At 43.9% G+C, this 16,862-nt stretch overlaps 1 protein-coding gene across 2 annotated transcripts in view; it reads right to left on the bottom strand.

Moving 5' to 3' along the window:
• The window catches only part of PCBP3 (poly(rC) binding protein 3), a 211,351-nt gene extending 197,088 nt beyond the window's left edge, over window positions 1–14,263 (bottom strand). For both annotated transcript variants that reach the window (XM_036851546.1, XM_036851549.1), the window contains exon 1: window positions 14,196–14,263. The gene's annotated coding sequence lies outside the window, so the exon portion shown is untranslated. The remainder of the gene's footprint in view (window positions 1–14,195) is intronic.
• Between the last annotated feature and the right edge of the window lie 2,599 nt (window positions 14,264–16,862).

Raw genomic sequence — 16,862 nt, 5'->3', positions numbered from 1 at the left:
AAATAGTTGTACTGTAAGTAGTTGTAATTTTGGTGTGCCCATGAGAGGAGGTGAGCTCAGGGTCTTCCTATTGCACCATCTTGGCCAAGCTTTCAAAACACATTATTTTAAAGTACACATGGAACATTCTCCAGGAGACACTAGACGTTACACTTGAAAAACAAATCTCCATATTATAAAGGATTGAAATCATACAAAGTATGTTCTCTGACGGCAAGGGAAAGAAATTCAGAAGTCAATAACACAAAGAAAAATTCACAAGTTTGTGGAAATTAAACAACACACTCCTAAATAACCAAGGAATCAAAGAAGAAAGCACAAAGAAAATTATAAAATACTTTGAAATGACTGAAAATGAAATCACAAGATACCAAAACATATGGTAGGCAGCGAAAGTAGTGATTAGAGAAAGTTATAGGTGTAAATACCTATATTAAAAAGGAATAAATATCTCAAATCAATACCCTAAACTTCCACCTTAAGAAATTAGGAAAGGGGCTTCCCTGGTGGCGCAGTGGTTGAGAATCTGCCTGCCAATGCAGGGGACACGGGTTCGAGCCCTGGTCTGGGAAGATCCCACATGCCGTGGAGCAACTGGGCCCATGAGCCACAATTACTGAGCCTGCGCGTCTGGAGCCTGTGCTCCGCAACAAGAGAGGCTGCGATAGTGAGAGGCCCGCGCACCGTGATGAAGAGTGGCCCCTGCTTGCCACAACTAGAGAAAGCCCTCGCACAGAAACGAAGACCCAACACAGCCATAAATAAATAAATAAATAAAGAGGATGCATTTCAAATAGTAAAAAAAAAAAAAAAAAGTTTAAAAAAAGAAAAAAGAAATTAGGAAAGAACAAACTAAATCTAAAGCAAGCAGAAGGAAGGAAAAACGAGTATTAGAGCAAAAATAAATGAAATAAGAAAACAGAAAACAATAGAGAAAAAAAACAGTGAAACCAGAAGTTGGTTCTATGAAAAGTTAAAACAAAAAAAAAACTTTATCCATATGCACCAAGAAAAAGACAGAGAAGACTTAAATTACTAAAATCAGAAATGAAATTAAGAACCTTACAGAAATAAAAAGGATCATTAAGAAATATTATGAACAATTGTTTGCCAACAAATTATATAACCTAGGTGCAATGGCCAAATTCCTAGAAAGACAAAAACTATCAAAACCGATTCAACAAGAAATAAAAAATCTGAATAGACCTAAAACAGGTAAAGACATTGTCTTAGAAATTGAGAAACTTCCCACTTTTCCCAAGAAAAAGTCCAGGACCAAATGGCTTCACTAGTGAATTCTGTCAGACATTTAAAGAAGAATGAACACCAATCCTTCACAGACTCTTCCAAAAAATAGAAAAGGGCACTTCCCAATTCATTATGAGACCAATATAATACTGATATCAAAACCAAAGATATCACAAGAAAAGAAAACTAAGTACCAATATGCTTCAAGAACACATATGCAAAAATCCTCAACAAAACAATAACAAACTAAATCGAGCAATACTGTATATAAAAAGGATTATCCACCATGACCAGCTGTGATTTATCTAAGGAAGGCAAGGTTGATTCAACACATGAACATCAATCAATGTAATGCACCACCTTAATGAGGGACAGAAACCACATGGTCATCTCAGTAGATTCAGAAAAAGCATCTGACAAGAACAATACTCTTTTGTGATTAAAAAAAAAAATTCAACAAAATAAAAATAGAAGGAAACTTCCTCAACCTAATAAAGGGCATCTACAAAAATCCACAGCTAACAACATAATTAATGGTGAAAGGCTGAAAGCTTTCCCCCTAAGATCAGGAAGAAGACAAGGGTGTCCACCTTTGCCAGAACAATTCAACATTATACTAGAGGTTATAACCAGGGCAATTACACAAGGAATAAAAATACAGGGCATCCAGATTAGAAACGAAGAAGTAAAATTATCTATATATACATAGAAAACTTTCAGAATTCACAAAAAGCTATTACAGCTAATAAATCCCATGTTCATGGATTGGAAGACTTAATACTGTCAAGATGGCAATATTCCCAAATTGACCTACACATTCAACGCAATCCTTACCAAAATTTCAGCTGCCTTTTATGCAGAAATTGACAAGCTAATCCTAAAAATCATATGGAAATGCAAGGGACCAGGAATAGCCAAAACGATCTTAAATAAGAACAACAAAGTTGGAGGACTCGCACTTCCCAATTTCAAAACTTACCACAAAGCTCCAGTACTCATGACTGTGTGGCTTTGGCGTAACGATAGATATATAGATGGATGGAATCAAATTGAGAGTTCAGAAATAAACCCATATTTTATGGTCAACTGATTTTCCAAAAAGGTGTTAAAAGACCATTCACTGAGGAAACAGTCTTTTCAACAAATGGTGCTAGGACAACTGGATAGCCACATACAGAAACTCCTCTCTCATACCATATATAAAAATTTACTCAAAATGTATCAAAGACCTAAATTTAAGAGCTAAAACTTTACAAGAAAACACAGGCGTGAATCTTTGTGACCTAGGATCAGGCAACGTTGTCTTAAATATAACACCTAAAGCACAAGCAACAAAAGAAAAAATAGATAAATTGGACTTCATGAAAATTAAAACCTTTTGTGCATCAAAGGACACTATCATGAAAGTGAAAAGGCAACTCACAGTTGGAAAGGAAATATCTGCAAATCATATATCTGATAAGGGATTGGTAAATAATATATAAAAAATTCTTACAGCCCAACAATAAAAAGACAATCCAATTTAAAAATGGCCAAAGGATCTGAATAGAAATTTCTCCAAAGAAGATATACAAATGGCCAATAAGCACACGTAAAGGTGCTCAAAAGCATCAGTCTTTAGGGAAATACTAATCAATACCACAAGGAGATATTACTTCACACCCACTAGGATGGCAATAATCAAAAAACTGAAAATAAGTGTTGGTGAAGATGTGAAGAAACTGGAACCCTTATGCATTGCTGGTGGGAATGTAAAATGGTACAGCATCTTTGGAAAACAGTTTGGCAGTTACTCAAAAAGTTAAACATAGAGTTATTATTTGACCCAGAAATTTCCCTTCTAAGTATATACTCAAAAGAACTGAAAACATGTATTCATACAAAAACTTGTACATGACTGTTGACAGCACATTATTCATAACAGACAAAAAAAAAACAGAAAAAACTCAAATGTCTACCTACTGATGATAAGCAAAATGTGATATATCCATACAGTGTAATATTATTCAGCCATAAAAAGGAATGCACTGATACATGCTACAGTGGACCATGGATGGACCTTGACATTATTATATTCAGTGAAAGAAGCCAGGCACCAGAGGCAACATATTTACGACTCCACTCATATGAAAAGTACATATTAGGCAAAACCTTACAGACAGAAAGTAGATTAATGGCTGCCAGGGGCTGGGGGAAGGGAGGAATGGGGAGTGACTGTTAAGAGGTATGAGGTTTCTTTTTAAGTGATAAAAATGCTCTGGAATTAGGTAGTGATGATGGTTGCACAACCTTGTAAATATACCAAAACCACTGAATCTAAACTTTAAAAGGGTGAATTTTATGGCATGTAAACTATATCCCAAAAAATTTTAAGTAAATTAAAGGAATTTTAAAAATTAAAAAAAGTGAAATCAAGATACTTTTAGAAAAAAATCAAGAGTGTCTATGTACTATCAGCTGATGAGCAAAAATGGAATTTCTAAAGAAGCCTCTTCAGGTAGAAGGGAAATGACCCCAAAATGAAGTTCAGAAATGTCAGAGAGCAATGAAAAGCAAAGAATGGATAAAGATGTGAATAAATCTAAATGAACACTGCCAGTATGTTAAATACTAACACTGTTTTTTGTTTGTTTTTTGTTGTTTGTGGTTTTTTGTTTGTTTGTTTCTTTTTGGGCCATGCTGTGCAGCATGTGGGATCTTAGTTCCCCAACCAGTGATCGAAACTGCACCCTCTGCAGTGGAAACACAGAGTCTTAACCACTGGACCACCGGGGAAGTCCCAATACTAACACTGTTAATATTACTTAGTTGAGTTTAAAAAGAGCATACAGAATTAAAATATACAATTACAATCACACATAAATCTGGAGGGGTGAATGGAGTTCAAGTATTCTAAGAAAATGATCTCTGCATGGTCCAGGAAGAAGGTATAATGGCATTATCTGGATAAGTTAATAACACATTATCTAATTTACACGGTAACCACAAAAATAAAGAAAAATAGAATATAACCTCCAATGTACTAGAACTAGTGGAAAAGTAGAACGATTTTTTAAAATCATAATACTAGTTTCAAATAATACAAGAGAAGAGAGAAAAATAAACACAGAAAATGTAGGATAAGAGTGTCATATAATAGGTTTGTAGATTTAAACTCAAATAGATCAGTAATTACATTCAATGTTAATGAGTTGAATGTTCCCATTAGAGGGCAAAAATTATCAGATTGGATGGAAAAAAATCTAACTGTATAATCTTTACAAGAGGCATATCTAAGGTATAAAAATATAGTAAGGCTGAAAGTAAAATGATTAAAAAAAAAAAGATATCATGCAAATATGAGCCTAAAGAAATCTGGTATGGCTATATTAGCATCAGACAATTACACCATAAAGGCAAAGATACATTACTAAAGATACATTACTAGAGATAAAGAGAACCACACATAATAATTAAAGTCTGAATTCAGCAGGAAGACATAACAATTTTAAATTTGCATTCCCCTGATAACATGGTCTCAAAGTATATAAATAAAAATTGACAGAACTGAAGAAGAAATAAGACAAATCCATAATCATAATGAAAGTGTGTAATTATCTTAGTAATGGATATAACAACCAGACAAAAAAATAGTAAGAAAACAGAAGATGTGAGTAATATGCTTATCAAGTTAGCTGAATAGAATATATAGAACATTGAACCTAATTCTTTACAAGCACACAGTAACATGTGAGAAAACTTATACACCATATTCTGCTATAAGGCACATCAGCAAATTTCAAAAGATTAAAATAAAGAGCAAGATCTTTGGGCAATGCAATTGTGATGGAAAAGAATAAAATAAGAAAATATGCATATGTCTGGAAATGTTAAAATATTCTTCTAAATGACCTACAAATCAAAGAAAAATATCATAATGGCAATTACTGTCTTAGCTTAGGCTGCTATAACAAAATACCATAGATTGGGTGGCTTAAACAATAGACATTTATTTCTCATTTAGTTCTGGAAGCTGGGAAGTCTGAGAGCAGGGTGCTGACATGGTCAGGTTCTGGTGAGGGCCCACTTCCTGGCCTTGCAGATGGCTGCCTTCTTGCTGTGTCCTCACATGGCAGGGAAAGGCAGTAAGAGAGCAAGCCCTCTGGTCTCTTCATATAAGGCACTAATCCCGTCATAAGAACCTCACACTCATGACCTCACCTAAACCTAATTATCTCCCAAAGGCCCCATCTCCAAATACCATGACTTTGGGGGTTAGGGCTTCAACATAGGAATTTGAGGGAGGAACAATTTAGTGCGTAGCATATATTAAATAGTAATGAAAATACCTCAAGTCAAACTCTGTATGATGCAGCTGAAGCATTATTTATAAGGAAATGCACCACCTTAAATGCACATTATTAGTAAAAGATAAAAGCTTCAAATTAATAAACTAGGCATTCATCTCAAATTAGACAGTGAACAACTGCAGGAAAATTATGGGCCAATTTTACTCATAGACATTGACTCAAAAATTCCCCCTAAAATATTAGTCATCAGAATCTAATCAATACACTATAAGAATAGGCTGGTATGAACAAGTTATGTTTATATAGTGGTCATCTGTGGGTGGTGGAATTAAAGATTTTTATTCTGCTTTTGATGTTAATCTTTATTTTATAAAATTTCTAAATAAGCACTCATTATTTTATGAATCAGGAAAAAATGTTTTTGAATTAATAATTAATATTCTTCTGATCTCTCATCTTTTTGAAGTCAACTACTTAAAGAATGGTGAGAAGAAAAGAACAAGGGCTCATTCAGAACAGCCATTTCATCTGAGTAACCATCAGAGCTATAAGACCTTATATGTTTCAGTGTCTCCATTTGGTTGAAAACAAAGAAAGGGAGGATAGGAGTAGAAAAGGATTTACAAAGATAGGGATGTGATAATAGCAATTCATAGGCTTTTTGCCCAGACATTAAGGGAGCGATCTCATACACAAATGTGTCTATAAATAGAATACTGCACTTTAATGAATAATTTAAAAGCACTTTGCAAACAGGGTTAAGAAAACATGAATCTAAATGCTCAAAAATCAATAGTTCTGTCTTATCCCAACCTGGTGAGTTACAGAAACAGATGCTTGAGTTGTATCCTTTTAAAAGAAACACTGGAAGCTGGATGGTTAAATATCAAAAAGCCTAAAAACACCTACAAGTTTTGACATGATAATTCTGCCTTTAGAAAGTTATCTTTCAGAAATAATTGGTGATACACACCATGAGTTTTGTATAGGATACTTATTAAAGCATTATTTATTATGGTAAATATTTTAAAGAAGCATAAATGTCCAGCTATAGGAAAGAGGTTCAATAAATTGGGACTCCCACTGGAATATTATGCAGCCATTCAAAATCATATTTTAGAAGAATATGATGACACAAAAAATGCTCACTATCTACAAAGAAAAAAAGTTGTTTATAAAACGTATTATGGAATGAATCCCAACTTTAGGAAATACATATCATACATATATAAAAGTAGGAAAAAAATTGGCAATCCTTGAGTGGTAAGATTATAGATGATGTTTATTTTGTACTTTATACTTTCTGCCTGTATCTCAAATAGATTCAAACACTCTTCATCAGCCTAAACCCACTTCTAGTGAGGGTAACTGGGAGGTCAGTACAGATTTGGTACACTACTCTTCTACAGCTGCATAACAAACCATCACACACTTAGCAACTTGAAACACATTTATGATCTCACAGTTTCTGTGGGTTAGGAGTCTGAACAGGCTTAACTGGGTCCTCTGCTTAGGGTCTCATAAGGCTGCAGTCATGATGTTGGCTGGACTATATTCTCATCTGCAGGCTTAACTGGGGAAGAATCTGCTTCCAAGCTCACTCGGTTGTTGGCAGTCGTTTCCCTGCTATAGGACTGAGGGCCCCTGCTTCCTACTGGCTGTCTCTGGCGGTCGCCCTCAGCTCCTAGAGGCCACCTGCAGTTCTTGCCATGTGGGCTTCTCCAACATAGGCACTTCCTCAAGCCAGCAAAGAGAATCTCTAAATTAGTTTCTAGCAAGATGGAATAATGGAATTGACATCCCATCATTTTTGCCTTATTCTACTAGTTAGAAGCACATCACAGGTCCCACCTCAATGGGGATGGGGGTATTATACAAGGGCATGAATACTAGGAGGAGGGGATCACGGTGGGGTCAACTTCATTCATACAGTCTGTCCAGTTCACCTAGCTTCCCAGTGCAGAGCTCAGACAAAGGAGGGAAGCTTACACTTGGATGTGAAGACTCTTCTGATCAACCAACCACTCATAAACGCAACTGAACCCTGCCCTCTGCACCTTTGAGGCAGGACAGTACTGTAAAAAGTGCAGGGAGCATTCACCACAAGTCGGGGTTCATGTAGAGAACTTCAGCAGGTCCTGTGCCAGCCTTGAAGGATGGTTGAGATTTAGATCCGTGGGAAGGAATGAGAAAGGGAGACTTTTCCTCTGCAATAAGGAGAGGTGGAGAGGCAGGAATTCCCAAGGTGGGTTCTGGAGAAAGTAAGCAGGACGGTTTGTTCAAAAGAAACACAAACAAATATGATGTCTAGCTTCATATTCTAACCGGTCCCTTGATAGACAACATACTTGCAAAAACTACGAACAAGACCTAGAGAGGAACACAGTTTTAATTTTGGCTAATTCAGCAGCACTGACATCAATTCGCCTCTATAGTGTGGTAAATATTACTAATATTTACCAGTATTCAGTGGTCCTAAACTTCCAGAACATGGAAGACTCTACCTCCCTGCCCCATTTGAAACTAAGCATGTCCAGAACAACTCCCTCTAGTCAATGAAATGTGAGCAGAATGGACCAGTTTCTAAAGTGATTAACTGCAAGAGTCTCCATGTTCTAAAAGGGTCCGGATCTAGAACACTGAAGAAGCAATACTGCCAAACTTCCAAGGAACAAACATCCCTCCCTTTCAGAAATTATTACAGAGATAATGAAGCATCATAGTGATACCAAATCTGATTAAGAGCAATACAAGAAAAGATTATTAGTCAATACTTCTTATGAAAATATATGCCAAAATCAAAAGTGAAATATTACCATATTGGATCCAATAATAATCTTTAAATGTAGTACATCGTGACAAAGTAGAGTTTATCCCAAGAAATCAATGATGGTTCAAAAGTAGAAGATTAAAGTATTTCACCTCAAAGAAGAAAAGATGCAAAATTATCTAAATAGGTAAAGAAATCATTTGATAAAATTAAAAATCTATTAATGACTTTAAAAAATCTTTTATCAAGCTATTAGTAGATAAGACCATCCTTAACCTAGTAAAAGGAATCTACCAATATATAGCAAACTTCATATTTAAGGCTTTGAAAACATTGCCTTTAAAGTGAAAAACAATATTAGGATAGCCTTACCACAGTTTCTATGCAACTTTGTCTAGTGGTCCAAACAAAGGGAATAAGACAAAATAAAAAATAAAATAAAAGATTTAAGGACTAGGAAGGAAGAAATGAAATTATCACTATTTACTTGGAGAAATTAGAAACAGATCCACACTTTTGTGAGGTCTGGTATGTTTCAAAGGCAGCACTGCAGATCACTGGGGAAAGGATGGTACTCAATAAATAGTACTGGTAGAATTGGTTATGCATTTGGAAAAAATCTAAAATCATAGCTCTACCTCATGCCTCACACAAAAGTAAGTTCAAAGTAGAATATGAAGAGAAAATATTTCTTTTAAATTTTTAGGAGGAGAATATCTTATGACTATGGGGTAACAAAGGATTTCTTAAATAAGACTTAATAACCACAGACAATAAGAAAAAGATTGATAAATCTGACTACATTAAAATTAAACATCTGTTCATCAAAATAGCAATTTTAAAAGGATAAAAAACGGACACAAATAGAATCCAGAATATATAAAGAACGTCTAAAAAGCTATAAAAGGAACAACCCAGGCAACAAACAAACAATATAAGAATACAAATTATAGACTTGAAAAGCCAAGTGGCCAATAAATGGGTAAAAAAAATCCTCAAACTCATTAGTAATCAAGGAAATAGAAATTAAAACAGTGAGATATTTCATATCTACTCAACTGACAACAATTAAACATCTGAATGTATAAAGGATTAGCAAGGATGTGAAGAAACAAACCTTTGGAAAATACTTTAACAACAGCTCTGAGGTTGGAACTGGGCCTGCCCTATGACCCCACAATCCCATGTGTAGATGTATACCTGATCCACTCTCCCCTAAGTACGCAGCACAGAAGAAAAGTGGACCAGAGGGACATGGCAATTAGCAGGGGTGGAGGCTGAGAGGCTGCTTAGAGGAAAACTTCAACTGGGACTCAGGCCAGGTAAGGCAATGTCAGAAGCCAGTCTTGTCAGGAGATGAAACTGGGGATCAGAACCGTGCTTACTTAGGGCAACTTCCTCATAAATAGCACCTGCATCAGTTTATCTTCTACAGCCAATCTGACCATGTGACTTCCTCCTTAAATTTCACCAGCTAAAACTTTCTAGAGCAGAATCCCAACTTACATCAGTTTTCTGCGGCTGCTCTAAAAAACTTTCCATTGAATTTAATGGTTTAACACAACACAAATTAATTATCTTACAGTTCTGGAAGTCAGAAGTCAGACACAGGTCTCGCTGGGCTAGAATCAAGGTGTCAGCATAGCTGTGTTCCTTTCTGGAGGCCTGGCTGGAGAACCCATTTTCTCGCCTTTTCCAGCTTCTGGAGGCTGCCTGTATTCCTTGGCTCATGACCCCTTCCATCTTCTAAGCCAGCAACGAGGAGTAGAGTCTTCCTCATTTCAGATCACTCTGACACTGACTCTTCTGCATCCCTCTTCCACATTTAATGACCCTTGTGATAACTATGGGCCCACCTGGGCAATCCAGGATAATCTCTTTGTTTTAAAATCAACTAATTAGCAATCTTCATTCCAACTGCTACCTTAAATCCTCTTTGACATGTAAAATGTCCACAGGTTCTGGAGATTAGGATGTAGACAGCTTTGGGAAGCCATTATTGTGCTTACCACACCTCTCCTCAACTCTACCCCCCACCCCACACCTCTAGCAGAGTCCCAACCCTTTCACAATGTCCCCCACACCTCCAGCCTCAGCACCACCATACACCTTGTCCTCCAACGACACCAACCTTCTGGGCTTTTTCTAATCAGTGTGTGCCCATCCATGCCCAAACAATTACAACCCAAACTCCAGGGCTCAGCCCAAAGGCCACCTCCTCTCTGAAGCCTTCTTTGATTCCCAGCCTAAATGAGTCACCTCCCCTCAACACACCAACCCAGCTTTCTGTGTATCCCAATTGCTGCACTGAGTGTGGCCCCCTGTAACCATCTGTTTTCATGTCCTTTCCTCAGTCCAAAGTGGTGAGTCCTTCAATGATATGAATCATAGACAGCTGTCTCATTCCCCTGTGGGTTCCCAGATCATAGCACAGGGCCTGGGAAACAGTAGCACTCAGAGAGTATTTCTCAGATGTTCATAACAAAAACACCTCAACAATCCACTGCTTCGTTTGATGCACAATTTACTATCACGTGGAAGAATCTCTGTACCACAAGGGACACCCATTATTTTTAACTGCTAACCTGTGGGGCAATTCTAAAGTAACAGACCACCTCAAGAGAAATAAAGGATCTATCTAAAATGATTTACAAAGATGTACTCAAAATTATAGGCAAGAGAGTAGATGCTGCTCCAACACAGCACGAGGGCCTGGCAATTGCCCAACAGCCCCACCACATTCTCAGAGGGCTCCAGTCCCTCTCCAGGAAGGCTGGGAAGCACCATGCCAGCCAGGCTGAGGGATGTTACAATCAACCCTGTTTAGGGGAAAACAAATTGCCTCTACATACAAATATATGTACATACTATAATAAAGAGCACGTTTTTAAAGAGGGCGTTAGTTAAGCAAACAGGGTCTCGTTTAATTTCAATGGTTTGTTACTTGATGTCCGTACTCCAGCAAGGAAATTCTCACCTGGGGTGAAGGAGACTAAGCAAAGCAAAGTACATGTTGACTCAGCACAATTATCCACTTTAGAAAAAAAGAGAGACATTAACATGCCTTGAGTTTTCAAAAGGCATGCTTCATTCAGGTTCAATAGAATTCCCTTGTTCAACTCTTCTTTAAAAGTGTGAATTCTGAAATTCATTTTAAAACTTCAGAAACTACTCTCACACTGGAAAGGAAATTTGAGACGGAAAAACAGAAATAAATGACATATTCAGCACCATGGACAGTGGACCCAGGATACTTGTTAAGAGTCCTTGCAGCAAGAGCTGAGAGCTAAGAGACACCAGAGCCACGCAAAAATCTACAGTATTCATCCTAATGTTCAATGTGGGAGTGACTCCAATACATGAGCAGGTATTTTTCTTTGTTATGGCCCAAAGGACAGCCTTCTTCACCAAACGGTTGTACAACTTTCATCTACCAAGATCTGCTTCAGTGATCACTTTTACAATAAAGCCCTGGGATTTCTGTGAAAATAGGAATGACTCTGCCATTGACACATGGCTACAGGTCCAGGAACTGAAACTGTTGAAATAGAAACAGTGTCCAGCCTTGAATGGCTAGATTGTTTCAAGGACCTCACCGAACTTCTGCAAATATAAACGCGGCATGCTCTCAGCCTCCCCTGAACATCAGAGGAAAAAATAGCTTCTTTCTAAACATCTAACAAAATGAACCCATGTGGTGAAATTTTCTCATAAATACCTTTAAAAATGTAATCATAAAACTGTGTATTTTCTCCAACTCTGAGTATTAATAAAGATATCTGGAAAAGTGATGTTCTGAAGTTCAATATCACCACTAATCAGCACCACCTGTGGCAATACCAGTCCCAAAGCCCTGAATTCTACACAGGATATCCAATCTTTTCAGTTAAAAAAACCCAAAAAAACTCCTTTTACCATCAAACCTTTTTTCAAGACCTTATAATACTGAGTATTAACTAAGAAAATGCATGAAGTTATATAAATTCTAACACACTTGTAATGAACTTTCACTGTGTAAATAACAGCACCTACATACAAGAGAAAAACATCAGTGCTCAAAAGTGACCAAAGTCAGTCAGTCAGGGACTGCACTTGTATTTGAAGACCCCTTGATTTCTGGTGGATCTCCAAGTCTGAACACACTACCCACAACTACTCCAGCTCCTCTGATGAGAGCATCAGTGAGATCACTTTGGATCTTGTCAACAATCCCTCCAGAGTGTCACTGTTCTGCAAACAGTCTCTGGGCCAAAATGCACATCTCTGAGACATTCTAAGATGGTGAGTTGCTCTCGTGCACGAGGGGACTGGAAATCAGTTTTCTTCAATAGGAAAGCACCTTTGCACACTTCCTTTGGTTCCCAATTCTAAAGCCAAGTTCAAAGAACAGAAAAGGGGCAACAGTTCACCCGCTGACAGCAAGTTAAATTTCAGAAGGATGTGGGTGCGCCTGTGCCAGAGGAATAGTGTGAACTGGAGGGTCTGTTTACTACCCGGTCTAGTCCGGAAAGGTCTCTCATCCAGGCCCCGCTACCCTAGCTTTCTTTTTCGTGAATTACGCATCATAAATCCTCATCACCCCGGAGTGCTGTTAGCTCACACGCAGGGCCAAAGAGACCCAGAAGTCCGCGCTGCCTCAGAGAAAGGTGGGAGGAAGATAATCAACCCTAGGCACGAGGTTTAAGACCTGGCTTTTTGTTAACTTGCAAATTTGCTATGCAAGTAATATACTTGAGAGTAGTAAGGAGAAAAAAAGTAGAAACGCCACCGGGCAAAAAGAAAAAAATAAACACTCTCAGCAAACAATACTTCCAGAGCGGAACACTTCTGGGAACAATAAGAAACACCTTCTGACTCGCCCCCAAATAAAAGAAGAAAATGCAGTAACTGAGGAGAGGAGCACGCACCCGCCCCATCTAACCTGCTCCTGGCTTTGACACGGGGTCGCAGAGAGACGCGGACACTAGTCAAGGAGGCAGATGCCGGGCGTGTGAGAAAAGGGGACACAAAGCGCGTCCGCACGGAGCCCCTTCCTGCTGCCGCGGGCGCCGCGGTCCCGGACGCCGCCCCCGCCCTCCGCGCGCCCCTCCCCTCCCCTCCCCTGCGTCCCTCCGGCCCCGAGCCGGGCGCCGACGACGTGCTTTCCCCAAATCTTTCCTCAGCCTGACGCGACGAAACTTAAACCGTTTTGAAATGTAAGCTTCATAAAGTCCAGAGCAGAACCGTGGCGGACGTTTACTGACAGGCAAGCGTTAACTCCCCTGTTTCTGGAAGCGCGGGTCTTGTTTACAACTTCTGGATTTGGGGGGGGGAGGGGAGACAGGGCAGCCCAGGCGGGGTCCTCATTTCGCCCGAAGTCACTTCACCACTTCCCTTTGAAATCCTCCCCGCGTCCAGTTTCCGTCCTCGGAACATTTCGTGAGCTCGCAGCGCGGCCCGGGCGTTAACTTGAGGAGGGGGCGCCCCAGAGTCCCGCGGGGACCTCCCGGACCCCGCCTCCCGCCCCGCCCCGCCCGGCAGACGACCCGGCTGCCGTCCAAGTTTGTCCGGGCCGGGCGGGGGTCTTCGGGGCTCTTGGCGGAGCTCGGTCGGGAGAGACCTGCGCCCCCCGCCCGGCCCGGACACCGAACCCGGCCACGGGCCGCCGACCCCCGGCTCCACAACGACCCCGGCCCGGGCCCCAGCTTGACCCCCCATCCCCGGCCCGGACCCCGACCCCGACTCCCGACCCTCGATTCTCGGCCCCGATCCCTGGTCCCGACCCCGGCTCGACCCCGGCCCGGACCCCGACCCCAGACCCCAGACCCCGGACCCGGACCCCGGCCGGTCCCCCGGCTGGGACCCCGATTCGCCACCCCCGATCCCCGGCCCTGCCCGCGACCACTCACCTGTCCCGCGGCAGAGGGCGTGCCCGCGGGCCGGCCCGCGGGAGGGCGGCCGGGGCGGGGCTGGGGGGGTGGGGACGGGCGATCCCGGCGGCGGTGGAGCCTGAGGCGACCGAGCCTGAGGCGACTGAGGCGACTGAGGCGGCGGTAGCAGCTCCTCGCGCTCCTGGCGAGGCACTGCGCGCGGCGCGGGCCCGCCCCCTCTGCGCCGCCGACCAATCCCGCGCCGCGCGCCGCGGCTGACCCCGCCCCTCCGAGGAGCAGGTCCTCGCGAAAGCGGGCGCAGCGGGCCAATCGAACGGCGGAACGGCGACGGGTTCGACCAATCGGAGCTCAGGAAGCTCTGCAGAAAGAAACCAATTAGCGTGGAGGGGGCGGGGCGGGGCCATGGGCGGGTCACCGAGGGGGCGGGGCCAGAGCCGGGAGGAGCCCAATGCGGGGCGGGGAAGTCAGCGGTAAGGGGCGGGGCCAGGAGCTGGAGGTCCCCTGCCGGGGCAGGGAAGAGGGCGGGGAGAGGGGCGGGTCCACAGGTGGGGTGGGGTGGGACGGGTTCCAGAACAGGGCGGAGGGGTGGCAAGGCAGGATGAGGCCACCACTGGGGGCAGGGCAGGAGGCGGGCCACTAATCGGGGGCGTGGCCAGGGGAGTGTCCCAGGACTGAAGAGGTGTGGACAGGGGGAGGGGGACACTGGTGGGGGAAGGGCGGGTACCCTCAGGGGCGGGGACGTGCCTGGACGGTCTGAGATGCCAGCTGACCTGCACCCGCCGGGGGTGCGCGCCCGCCCCCGCTTCTCCCAGGGGGCCAGGTCCCGTGGTGAAGGTGAAAGCGGGCAGTCCTCCCGACCTGGGATTGCGCCCCGCCGTCCCCCGACCTGCCGCGAGCTGGACCCCCACCTGTCCCGGTCCCTCGGCAGGTGTCCCTTCTCCCTCCCGCCCTGCGGAATCCCTGAGTCTGGCCCCACATGCCCGCCTACCCGCCGGGCAGACCCAGGACGCCGTGGGCTTGCGCATAGATGTTTGCAGGTGCCCGGTCAGCACACCTGTCCGCAGGTGACCGGAGGGGACAGAGAATGTCTCGGGTGTTTTTGTTCCGTTACCCTTTTTTCTATACCTCCTGGACTGCGTTATGCTTTGTTTTGTTTCTATTACGGTCATTTTCGAGGCACTGGACCCCAATGTCCCATCCCTGCTTGCGGCTGTCCTTAGCATAGGATTATTTCTTGCAGCGCAGCTTCTAAAGGCTCGAGCCAGGTCACAGGCACCGCGGCAGGGGGCCGGGCCGTGGAGGCGGGCAGGGGTTCTGGGATGCTGCCCTCCCCTGGAACCCCTGTCCAGAGCTGGACCCCCTCCTTGGATCTGCGGGGGCACGGCCCTCAGCCTTGCTCGGCCTCCTTAGGCCTTGGAGAAGAGGAAGGGTCAACCGGGTGGCCAGACACCTTCAGGACGGTGGGACTTCTGACCCCAGCACGCAGCAGCTCCGGCCACCAGGGCAGGGCTTGGGGACTGGCCTGGGGACACAGCTTTGTTCTCGCAGGCAGGCCTGCTCACGGCCCCATTGGCACCCGTTTGCCCTGGACTGGGGCAGGAGGCATTTCCCAGGCCTCTGCTCTGTGAACTCATTTGTGAGCTGATGACCTGGTGGTAGGAGGGCCGCTGGAAGCCCACCCACTCAAAGGTCACCATTATGACCCCTTCTTTGTGTGGAAGTGACCATAGCACCTGGAGCCTCACCACAGTACTCAAGGGGCCCCACTGGCACCCAGAAGCAGGCAAAGCTGGGCTACACTCAGAAAGTTCACACCGTCCACCCCAGATGCAGGGCAGCAGTCAGTGAGAGCATGGGGGCGGGTCAAGAAGAGCTGTGTGCTCGTTTGTCTTCACATGTCACTCGTGTAATTCAAAGACAAGCTTTAAGAAAGAAAGGAGCCAGGTGGGAGGGTGGAAGAGCTGTGGGTGGGCCCACAGAAGGGCAGCAGCCCTGGGAGAAGCCGGAGTGCTAGCCACACCTGGGGCGGGAGGCCGTCCTAAGAAGGGGGTCTCTGAGGCAGGGGTCTCAGGAGCCCGTCTCAGCCGTGCAGGGGCACCTGTCACGTTCCGTCCCAGCAGGGAGGCATGGCTAACTGTGTGCTCTGGAGGGGCCACTCTGGGGTAGGGAGGAGGGTGCGGCAGGAGAAAGAGGTGGAGGCCCTGGTTGGGTTGCCCCCACGAGACGTGATGCCAGGAAGTGAACAAAAGGGATGGGGGCAGGACTCGGACCCAGACGAGGGAGCCCCAGAGGCCCGGCCTGGAAGGATGTTCAGTGTCCCCACTGGTGGCCCTGGCTGGCAGCCTCACCTTGACTTTGCAGGCAGAGAGGCCAGAGGGACCCTGGGACCTTGCTTCAGAGGCCAGCGCAGGGTGGGGTTGCAGGCAGAGCACCCTCAGCCCCCCCAGATTACAGGCTGCCAGCCGCCCACTTCCCCATCCTCTCCAGGAGCCTCGGCCTCTCAGCTGCCTCATCGCCTCCTGAGACACAGTTAGTCATTAGGAAAGTAATGATAGTGTTTTGGGGACAGCATGTTGGACCCTAACAACTTTCAATTATTTCCAGTTCCTGCCAACCCTGGGAGGAAAAAAGCTGCTCATCGCATGCTCCCGCCCTTGACACACAAGACAATCCGTGTCGCCAGCA

The sequence above is a fragment of the Balaenoptera musculus genome, chromosome 4 (genome assembly GCF_009873245.2).
Source record: "Balaenoptera musculus isolate JJ_BM4_2016_0621 chromosome 4, mBalMus1.pri.v3, whole genome shotgun sequence".
Classification (NCBI taxonomy): Eukaryota; Metazoa; Chordata; class Mammalia; order Artiodactyla; family Balaenopteridae; genus Balaenoptera; species Balaenoptera musculus.
The sequence above is the reverse complement of the archived record's forward strand: the minus strand, read 5'-3'. Positions and strand labels throughout refer to the sequence as shown.